This window comes from Xenopus tropicalis, chromosome 1 (assembly GCF_000004195.4).
Source record: "Xenopus tropicalis strain Nigerian chromosome 1, UCB_Xtro_10.0, whole genome shotgun sequence".
Taxonomy (NCBI): Eukaryota; Metazoa; Chordata; class Amphibia; order Anura; family Pipidae; genus Xenopus; species Xenopus tropicalis.
Window position 1 is genome coordinate 109,771,243 of NC_030677.2, and position 12,029 is coordinate 109,783,271.

The following is a 12,029-nucleotide window of genomic DNA, read 5'->3' on the forward strand; positions in this document are numbered from 1 at the left end:
TCAGGACCAGATATAGACTGTGAGGGTGCACAGCACAGAATATAAGCATGGGGGCCTAAGCTTCTGCCTCTGACAGAAATCAAACACCAGTGTAATGTAAGATATACTGGTTAAATTACAAAAATGGGGGCCGTTCCTGACGGGCCCACAGTCCAGTTGTTCACGTTGTTCCATTTACCACTTAAGGACTATCTGATTATTTTCACATATAGCTATTTAGCAGTTTGTACAAAAAAAAAACTTCCCTGCAGGTAGCCCAATACAAAATGGACTGAAGGAGATGATAACTACATGACTTGTTTTGCCCCCAGAGGGCAGTACTTTGTGGCTTTGCACTGTGTATATAATACTGTCGGCAGGCAAACAACAGCTGGTAAGCTCCAGTGCATTTTACAGAAATACTGTCCTATTCACAAGTGCAGTATTTTCTAGTTTGTGCTTTATGGTGTGTTTCATTGTAACCAAAATAGCTGTTAAAATGTTAAACATTTTAAAAATTGATGGTAAAATGTTATAATATTTCCTATATGGCCCAGGTGCATCCAAGGGGAATGAATATTCACATGAAAAAATGGAGTACTCATGGGGCTTACGAATGAGTGGAAAAGTTTTTATTAGTTTGTCAATGTTTCTCTCCGGCTAAGAGGACCTTTCCCAAGACATCCCAAACACACCAGGGTCCCACAACCTAAAGTAGCCACTTTATTATGTAAATTGGTGTCCAACCCACTCTGTACAAGTACATTAGAGGGGATTATAGGCAGTTGGGGGATGTTCTTTTTTCCCATAAAAACAATCAACGCACCAGAGGTCACCCCTTTAGATTAGAGGAAAGGAGCTTCCATTTGAAGAAGCGTAGGTGGTTTTTCACGGTGAGGGCAGTGAGGTTATGGAATGCCCTTCCTAGTGATGTGGTAATGGCAGATTCTGTTAATGCCTTTAAGAGGGGCCTGGATGAGTTCTTGATCAATCAGAATATCAAAGGCTATTGTGATACTAATATCTACAGTTAGTACTAGTGGTTGTATTTATAGTTTATGTATGTGAGTGTATAGATTGGTAGGTGTGGGTTGGGTGTGCTGGGTTTACTTGGATGGGTTGAACTTGATGGACACTGGTCTTTTTTAAACCCTATGTAACTATGTAACTATGTAACTATGTGATGTCATCAGTGTGCAGTTTATACAATGTCATGAAATTAAACATCATTGCAAATGTCACATAAAGTATTGCAATACTGTTTCAGCTAATAGTCATGTGTAGAGGGTGCAGGTGCCCCTAAAAATATGAGCGCATTAAAAACAAATGGCCAAAAAGCAGAAAAAAAAGATAGAAGACCACCAGGCTTATTCACAGATCGATATAAAATCAACTATAAAAGGGGGGGAGGGGCTGAGTGGAGTAACTCGTGCAAAGTATCAAGTGAATGAGTTTAATATAGAACTTTTGTTGTTTCCATAGTTGCCAAGATAACCCTGCACCGCACTGTTCACAAGGGGTACTTATCAGCCATTGTTCAGCCAACATATGGGTTACAGAAGACTACGCACCTTCAGAGTCTGAGTATATTGGTCAGTTACAGAATAATAACACAGACTCTGTTACTCTGTATATATATAAAATAATGCCCCATGTTACTCCTGCCACAAATGGGCTGAGGAAGGTCCAGCACTAGGGATGGGCAAAAAAATTCATTAAAAGTTGACACACATCATAGAAAGCGATACCCGCGTCAAAGGAAGCAACACACGCCAAATTTTACTGTCACACAAATCATTTTGCCCATCCCTGCCTGGCACGCCATTTGGAGTATAAGGCACATAGTTAGCATATCACATAATGATTGTCTATATAGGTGCTTAAAGGTAATATCAACCCTGGCCCAGACAGGCTAAAAAAAGCCCCAGTACATTATGTAGGGAGAGTATTTATATTTTAAAACACACTGGCACAATAAATGGAGTGCATTTGTACAAGGTATAGTGCCCGTTTAAAATACTGCAGCCGAACATTTTGAGTCATAATAACCTGGACAAGTATGGGAGGTGTAGTTCAGCTACATGATCAGCATGGAAAAAAAAGAGGAAAGAAAAAAAGCGGGAAGGAAAGAAATAAAAAGAGAAGGGACTGGGGGAAATAAAGTGGGGGGGGGGCAAAGGAAAAGGGTGGAAGAGTATGGAGGAAAGAATGGCCATGCAAGCAGTAAAATACAATATGAACAGTCAGGCATGTACTGAAAGCAGCTTGGAATAAACAATTTAGCTTTTCCAGAGTTCCTGAGTCTGGAAAAAATTAGCACATCATTTTACAGAATAGCGAAGATAACGATTAAGTATGCCGGTGACAAAAAAAGGGCAATATATATATATATATATATATATATATATATATATATATGTAAAAAATGCTGATGCACACCAGGAAAATTTTATCAAAAAAAAAAGATACTTAGTTTATTTAGATCGACGTTTCGGTCCTCACCCGGGACCTTTATCACCCGGGTGAGGACCGAAAAGTCGATCTAAATAAACTAAGTATCTTTTTTTTTTTATAAAATTTTCCTGGTGTGCATCAGCATTTTTTACATATTTGCATTGTTTATCTGATTTGCACCCAGGTTGTTATCCCTATAAGTGTGTGCCTCAGCCTTTTTCTATATATATATATATATATATATATATATATATATATATATATATATATATATATATATATATATATATATATAATTAGAATATATATATACTAATAAACAAAACAAAAGAATAGGATAGGCTTACTTTGAGGGGATTGAAAACTACTTTGAGGCATCATTCTATAGACTAGTTATCATTTATTTTATACTTAAAAAATAGACTTCTTAAATACATAGGATCCATTATCCAGAGAGCTCTGAATTACAGGAAGGCCATCTCCCATAGACTCCATTTTAATCAAATAATTCAAACTTTTAAAAATTGTTTCCTTTTTCTCTGTAATATTAAAACAGCACCTTGTACTTGATCCCAGCTAAGATATAATTAATCCTTATTGGAGGCAAAACAATCCTGTTGGATTTAATGTTTAAATAATTTTTTTAGCAGACTTAAGGCCTGGAGATCCAAATTACAAAAAGACCCCTTATCTGGAAACCCTCAGGTCAAGAGCATACTGGATAACAGGTTCCATAACTATATATAATAATATAAATTAATTCAGGGATAGTCAAATCAATTTTTTTTTTTTTTTTGCATTAGTGACAGTTTGAGAAGTGTTGAAAAAATGTATTATCTTAAATATTAAAAATAGTTACTCTTGCCCTTGAATAAGGCATAAAGCAATAATGGCTTAGGTTGTTTGACATTAATATTGTCAAAGGATAAGAATACTATATGCAGGATTATCTGTTTAATAGTTTTTGCCATTAGAATAATGAAAGTAAATGTCTTATTGGTCTTTATGGTTTTCTTCATTAGGACAAATTCTGTGTGTTTTTCACACTTTAGGAAAATCAGTTCAGTTAAGCATTTTGCTGTGTGTTTCTGCTGGCAATGTGGTGTAGGTGTCTGATCTAAAATATAAATTCATACTACCAGCCACATAAAAAGCTACATACAACGGTCTGAGGGAGGTGGACATGTTTGTTTCACAGGTATAGAAATAGCAGTGGCCCAGTAGGGCATTGCACACTCGTAAGTAGGTACAAGACCTTTTTCTTTCAGAGCTTTTGCAATACAATGAAGCTATAGATGACAGGTTTAAACAGTCTAGTGCAGTACTGTCCAACTGGCGGCCCGGGACCCCCCTCTGTGTGGCCCCCCACCTGTCTGGCTGCTTTGATGGCTTACCTTTGTGTAAGCTTTAAATGGTATCAGTACTGAACTTAACTGGCCCCATGCATGGTTCTCACCTGAGATTCAGGCTGTAATTCCTCTGTATTGTTTAAAAATGTAATCCCCTGTACTGTTCACACCTTCCAATCTCTGCATTGTTTACCCCCTGCAGTGGTCACACCTCAGGCTCAGGCTGTAATCACCCATATTGTTCTCCTGTTCACACCTCAGACATTGTATGTACTGCCTGGTCTATGCTGCCTGTGTGTAGGCAGCATAGTGTAGGCAGCATAGTGTAGGCAGAGTATGGAATCGGGCAGGGAGGGTATCGCACACACAGGCAGGGTAGGGCAGGCAGAGTATGGCACACATAGGCACCATAGGGCAGGGAGGGCATGGCACACACAGGCAGCATAGGACAGAGTATGGCACACACAGGCATCACAGGGCAAGCAGAGTATGGCACACACAGGCAGCAGTTGGAAATAGCAATGAAATGGTCCCTAAGGTGTGTAATTACATGCTGGGGGTTGCTGTGCTATCCACAGGGGAGGAGGAGGCGGCATATGGATTTAAGGGTACATCTTAATATGACATAATTCTTTCATATATGAATGATGGTGTGAGTGAGGACGAAGCATTTGGGTTTGTTTTTGCTGCACTACCACCATAGTGATAAAATGGGTGTGGTTTGAAGTAGGTGTGGTTTAAAGGGGGAGTGGTCAAAACTGGTTTCCATTAGCGGCCCTCCACCATGTATGCGAGAGAAATTCCGTCCCTCGGCACTGCAGAAGTTGGACAGCACTGGTCTAGTGAAATAACTGTGAAGTATCTGTGCATCTCAAGAGAAAAGGGAGGTAGGTGCATTTCCCCCCAATAATATTCTTGTCAGTCAATAAATGTTAACATATTTTTGGGGGCTCAGGCCTTATTTTCTATCTGGACAGGTTGACTTGGGAGCCAGTAGGATACAGATGCCAGCTTCCTTCTCACTTAAACTGAAAAGTAACCAATTTAGCAAGGATTGGCTACATTATTACACCATGTCACTCAATGTATAGTCATCTTAGGACAGCTTCTACTTGTAGATTTAGTAAGCACAGCACTGGGCAGAATTCCACTGTGTTGTGCTGCTTGAACCTTACACAGACCAAAATTCTTTTAGCGGTATTACTTTTCTCTGGGGCAGTTTTGTGTGGCGTCGGCCAGCCTTGTCTTAACTGCCTTCCCCCTTCCAGCATCCTTCATGTACACAGGCATCAGTGTATTCATGGGGGTAAGCCACAGGTCTCAGAACTCTCTGAAATTCTTTACATAAGGAAGGAAGAGTGCAAAAAAGGATGGATTGTGATTTTTGCCTTTGTAAAAGTAAATGACTCCAATTATTTATGATTGGATTTATGTCACTTTCTGATCATTGGCATAAAGAGACTTATGATAATAGATATGTAGAAAGAAACAAATGTACATTTCTTTTGGTTACAATGTATTTGTGAATGCTGGAATGGTTTTGCTAGAACAGGATTTCAACAGATGATAATCTTATTTTTACAGCAGTTATCACCAGCTATTAAGTAGCTGTAATTATAATTACAATATATTATTTAATTTGCTCCTCCTTGTTAAATGGATTATTGTTCAGTATTATTCTGCTATATGTGTGTGCTCAGTGAAGTTACCTTAATATATGGAGCTTTACCACTTATAACGTGCTATATTATCCAGTATTTTCCATTTGGCTACAACAGTGGTTCTCAGGAAAAAATGTTCCTTTGGCTACAAAAGTCTATTAACCAATCAACATGCAATTTACTGCTGGCAGACTGTTAATTCAGTTTCATAGAATTATCCAATCACATTGCAAATTCTTTATGGGCACCACCAGGTTTAAGGGTAAACTATTTTGAAAATTAAAGTGAAATAAAGGATTCAACTCATGGAAATTAGAAACTCTCTAACTATAATCTATTACCTTTTATACTGTTTCTGAAATAATAAAGCTGCTCTTCACTATGCCCACTCTGTTTCTCTACATGCAGTTCTAATACGTCTAGGCAAAGGGAGCACGCTCTAAAGTATTTGGCCTAAATCTCAATCAAAATCTGACATATAGAGAGAAAAATTGCTGAAAAGGGGATAGCAAAGAGTAAGTTGATTATTTCAGAAATTGTACAAAATTTGTATTTGGAAATTTAGAAAGTTCTTAATTTCCATTAAATGAAGCTCATGTTACATTTTAGCTTTAGAATAGCTAAACTGCAACAAATTTCTCCTGCTGAGATGATTCCTTTCTTTTATTTTTATTGCTAACTACAAATGCAATGAATGCCAGATTCAATTGAGATTTAGCCAAAGCCCCTTTATACAGGATTCAGCCAAATCCTTAGACCACGTGACCAGGATGATGATTATTTTCCACATTTTATGTATTATGTATTTTTTTGGGGGGGGGGGATTTGGCCAATTTGCATACATAGATTAAGGTTCGAGTTTGAATTTGGTTTGGGGTTCAGCTGAACTTTTGTGGGAAACTAAGGGGCACATTTACTAATCCACGAACGTCCGAAAAGCGTCCGAATGCGATTTTTTCGTAATGATCGGTACTTTGCTACTTTTTTGCGAATTGTCGCGACTTTTTCGAGCTCTCAATACGAAAGTTGCGACAATTCGCGAAAGTCGTAATGGCAATGCAAAAGTCGCGACAATTCTCGAAAGTCAGAATGGCAATGAAAAAGTCGCATCAATTCTCGAAAGTTATAATGGTAATGAAAAAGTCGCGACAATTCTCGAAATTTGTAATGGCTATGAAAAGTCGTACTGGTTACGAAAAAGTCGCGACAATTTACGGGAAAGTCGTACCGGCGACGAAAAAATCGAAAAAAATACGAAAAAGTCGCAAAATGTTCGTTTTCCAATCCGAATTTTTCTCATTCGGATTCGTGGATTAGTAAATCAGCCCCTAAGTATTCAGCCAAATGGTAAAATTCTGGGATTTGTTTTTTAGGTGTTTGTTTACTAAAGTTCTTAAAAATCAATAATTCATCTCATGTTATGACTGCAAACTTTCTTGTGCCAATGTTAATACAGCTGAGAAGTTTATTAATGTGCAATGTAACAAATTTGTGTTGTGATGTAGCGTTAGTTATGCAAGTTTATTAGCTAGACTGTAAGATCTACGGGGCAGGGACCTCCTTCGTACTGTGTCTCATACCACATGGCACTTACTCCCTGTGCATTTATACATATTTATTGTATTTATTATAACGCTTGTCCTCCCTGTGTGTAATTATGCATATTGTAAGATTGTACAGCGCTGAGTACCCTTGTAGCGCTTTATAAATAAAGGTTTACATACATACATTAGTTCATTTCATTGTTATTTCTTGCAAGTTGAGGGCACTCATTTAGGCCAACTGCATAATCTGCTCTAAATCTGGCAGATTTTTTGGCACCACTGCAAATGACCAGACTAATGAATAGTTTATATAAAATAGGATTATTAGCAGTTTATGAATGCATTTTCTAAATTTAATTATGCCCAATGGAGTAATATTAGTAATCAATTACATTCACACAATATATATTATCAAGTATTTCACTAATAATGCATTTCATCATACTTTCTCAGTGGACTCTTTCAGTGGACTCTTGTTGCTTGGCAGGACTCACTAACTTTGACTAACCCCGCCTCTTTACCGCCCCGCAACATCACGGCCCCCCCTCTTCCTGCCTCCATGACGTCACCCCACCCCCTGCTTGGCGAAGAAAGCCAGCAGAGGCGGCAACCCTACATTGTAGTATGGATAGTATAAGAAGCGATAATATATATGCTTCCGAAAATCAGCAACAACAGAAGTGTTGGTAGTTTTGGAAACCACCTCTGGCATTTTTTCTGAAGTCACCTCCCACTATCAGTAAACAGATGCTTTAGGGCTCTGGCACACGTGGAGATTAGTCACCCGCGACAAATCTCCCTGTTCGCGGGCGACTAATCTCCCCGAGTTGCCATCAGTTGCCATCTCACCGGTGACAATGTAAGTTGCCCATAGTAGCAGAGATTTCACTTTCGGGTGACTAATCTCTCCTTGGGGCCTTCGCCTCAGGCATAGAGGTGAGGCAGGCAGTTACTTTCACCTTCCATTCCTAGAGGTCATTGCATTTATGTTGTATCTTGTACATGGCCATGGGCAGCAGGTGCCAGTTTGTGGAGCATAAACAAGATTTTGGGATGATGCAAAGCTTGTCTTAATTATAGTGTTTACAAAATGGTAGCTGCCTGCTTGCTGTGATTGTGTACTTGTAAAACTAAGGGAAACAAGATTTATAGAATTCATGTAATGTAAGCAAAATTTATTTTGCTCAAATAATATGATAAAAAGCAATTTGGAATTATTTCTTAAGATGATAGTCCCCTTTAATGATATTTTACCACAGTTAAAAATATCTTCAGGTTTTCTTAGAAAATAATAGTTCATAGAACTCTGTAGTAGAGGAAAAAAATCATTGTGGTTTGTAAGTATAACATACATATTTTGCTTAGGTAATGTCTTGCTTTTTCATCGCATTGCAAAGGTGAATGAAATTAAGTTCTATGGTGCTACCGTAAGCCTACAAAGTGTATGCAAGCAAAGCATGTACCCTGGGTTTCTTATTGCCCTTTTTATCTAACTAGATGGGTGGATTGATGGGCCAGCAAATAAACACATGGTTTGCAGATGCTAGCATTATTTCAACATGTGTTGCATTATTACATTCAAAACATGTGAAGACAGCATCAGTTTTGTTTGTAGAACATGAAGAGAAATAGTTGAACTTGTTAGCATGGCAGGTAGAAAATGAAATACTGGCTGCCAGAGATTTTTCTCTGTTGTCCCCATTGTTTATATTCCCTTAACTTGCTGAGAATATTGTAATAATATTGTGCAAGAAAAGTCCCAAGCTTTGTAAATATTGTGAAAGAAAAGCCTAAGCATTTTATTGTTTAATAGAGATGACTACATTTATTAGACCTTTAGTACCTTTAGATCTTTAGTAATTTTAATTTTACTTTTTAAAGGAATAGTATAGTCATTTTGGCATTTTACTGCCAATAGATTAGCCACATTAGTGCCATCTAGAACACTAAATTTATTCTGCAGTAAACAGCCCTAGGAGCTCCTTCTGTTTGTTTAAGATAGCCTTTTGGTTATGGTCTCTCTAGCTTCCTGCTGCAGCTCTATTAGTTGGTAGCTCAGATCACACATTCTTATGGGAGGGGGAATGAATTCTTATGGGAGGAGGAGCGGGAGAAGGGAGAGAATCTTAGTCTCAGGAATGAAGGATTTTTCTGAGAGAAGTAGTCTGATACCTAAGAACATGTGTACACAAAAGAAGACAAGGAATCCTGTGTTTCTTTTGATAGTGCACCTTTTCTGTGAGTGCTTATGGCTGTATTTACATAGATCTTTCTGATAAAGCTTACTTAGTTTTTACCTTTACATCTTCTTTAAATATACAAATATTTATATATAAATATATCTCCTTTGTCACGGGCAACTAATCTCCCCGAAATGCCATCCCACCGGCGAGAATGTAAATCGCCGGTGGGATTGCATACGCGGCGCCGAAATCACCGAATTTTTCTCTCAAGGAGACTAATCTCCCCGAAATGCGAGGGAGTATGTATGCCATCCCACCGGTGATTTACATTCTCGCATTTCGGGGATTAGTCATGGCGACTAATCCCCGTCTGTCACAGCCCTTAGCTGTGTTGTTGCTCCAGAGTAAGGAGCAGCTGCTTTATACGCTGGTGGGATGGCATACGTGGTGCAGTGTTTTGCCGAAATCACGGAATTTCCCTTGAGAGGAAACTTTGACGATTTAGGTGCCGTGTATGCCATCCCACCGACGATTTCAATTCTCACCACTGGGATGGCATTTCAGGGAGATTAGTCACCCATGACAAGGGAGACTTGTCGCGCAGCGACTAATCGCCCCGTCTGTCACAGTCCTAAAGGATTTGCAGCAGAAGAGATAGAGATAAGCCCATAAATAGGGGTTTGGCGCAACTATTTTGGGAAAATGCCAGGGATCTCTCTCTTCACACTCAATTTAGTCCGTCGGAATAATGCAAAAAATTGGAGTGCATTAACTTTTAAGGAAAACTATACCCCTAAACAATGTCTATACCCCTAAACAATGTAGGCTATAAAAATAGTGCATAAACCAGATCATATGTAAAACCCTACTTCATCTAAATAAACCATTTTCATAAAAATATACTTTTTTAATAGTATGTGTTATTGGGTACTCCTAAATAGAAATTTGCCATTTTAAGAATTAGGGGCCAACATAGGATTCACAGTGCATACAAACAAGCCAAGGCACACATACATGCTAGGTCACATCAGCCAATTAATGGAGAGAGTTCTGTCTTTGTTCTTTTTACTTCCTGTTAAACTTGAGCACACAGCTCATTACTGAATGGTGGATCAGAGGAAAGGATGTAAATGGGCAATATTTACATATTATATATATATATTAGTTTGCCGAGATTCTTTAATAGACCACTTAACATAATATAAACTATCTGTCGGTGAAGTATTCATCCTTTAAGACAACTAACAAGAAGGGTATGTTTGCATTGGAGTCTGAGTGGGCAGTCAGCCTAGTGCCACAGAGTAATCAGGAAGTCTGTATTTCTTATGCTATTTGTTGCCATTTAAAAACTATTAAATCAATTATCTGCTTTTTTTTACAAAAAAAATTAAGCATGAATAATATTAGTAACTGATTCAGTGCTGAATATGTACCTGAGTTGTTACAACATTCCTTGAGTGTGGTATGTCATGGTGGGGATTTGGATGATGTCCTGTTAACATGAGGCATTCTGTGACATTGTTGGCCCACAGTTATACTTTATGAGCCAATGTTGGCATACATTCAGGTGTCACATTACTGATGCTCTGAAGTACTGACACATATGTTTATAGCAATTGTTAGCATTTTTAGCAGAATTAAAAAAAACATTTTTTTTAAAAAGTGAAATCTTGAAAAAAAAAACTTTACTTCTAAAAAATTTTTTTTTTATTTTTCGTGGAAGAATCCTTTTCCTGGTACTTGTGACTGTTTTGAATCAGATGGCGCCTTCATTCTCTTTTGCTGCTCTGATCCTCTTGCTTGTAAAAGTGTCTGATTATATGTATGTATGTATATCTTTATTTATAAAGCGCTACTTATGTACACCGCTGTACAGTAGAATACATTAATACAAACAGGGGGTATTAAATTAATAGATAAATACAAAGTATTACAATAAATACAAAGTATTACAATAAACACAAATACAAGATACAGTAGAAAGCCTCCTCTCTTCGGTTACTACCAGAAGATGGCAGCCAGTTGAAATTTGTAAGGTCATTAAGCTGCATAAATCCATAACAGTGGTAAAACAGTCATAATGTTTTACTTTGTTTTTTTTTTTTTTAATATTAAAATGTTTATTAGTACAGGTATAGGACCTATTGTCCAGAATGCTCCGTACCTTAAGCCTGCTAAAAATGTATTTAAACATTAAATAAACCAAATAGGATTGTTTTGCGTCCAATAAGGATCAGTTATATTTTAGTGGGGATCAAGTACAAGGTACAGTCACTTTAAAATCGAAATTATTTATTAAAATTGAATCTATGGAACATGGACTCGTAATTCTAAGCTTTTTGGATAATGGGTTTCCAAGTTACAGATCCCTAACCTGTAGGTTATCTATATTATTGTGGCATGGCACATTTAAGGGCACATTTACTAGCAGTGAGGCTATGTGCAATGTTCAAGTCAAGGCACAAAGCACAACATTTTGTTTCATTTGTACACAGATTTGCATTTATCCAACAAATAAATTCATGAGGGGTGAGTGGAAGAGAAGGGTGGTTCCCCTCCTGCCCCCTATGCATCCCCTTATTTGCACATCTTTCAAATGCAGAAGTTAGGGAGTTCCTGTAGACACAAGGTGCAAATGAGCCCTGTACTTTTAACATGTCTTTTAGCACCACCGATGGAAGTAGGTCAGGACATGGCTTTCCTGCATGCGCAAGCACTACACTCTACACGATGGTCTGGATTTTTAATGTGCACTTTACAATGCGTATCTCCACAGTGCATATGGCTGGAAAGCCATTTTTTACTTGGTGTGGTGCATGTCCTCCTAAAACCTGCGTGTAGAGGCATTTCTATGTGGAG

The 12,029-nt window shown here is 38.0% G+C and overlaps 1 protein-coding gene across 4 annotated transcripts in view; it reads left to right on the forward strand.

The window, feature by feature from the left end:
• The window catches only part of rnf38 (ring finger protein 38), a 157,877-nt gene that overhangs the window by 1,755 nt on the left and 144,093 nt on the right, over nucleotides 1-12,029 (forward strand). The gene's annotated exons all lie outside the window — the stretch shown is intronic.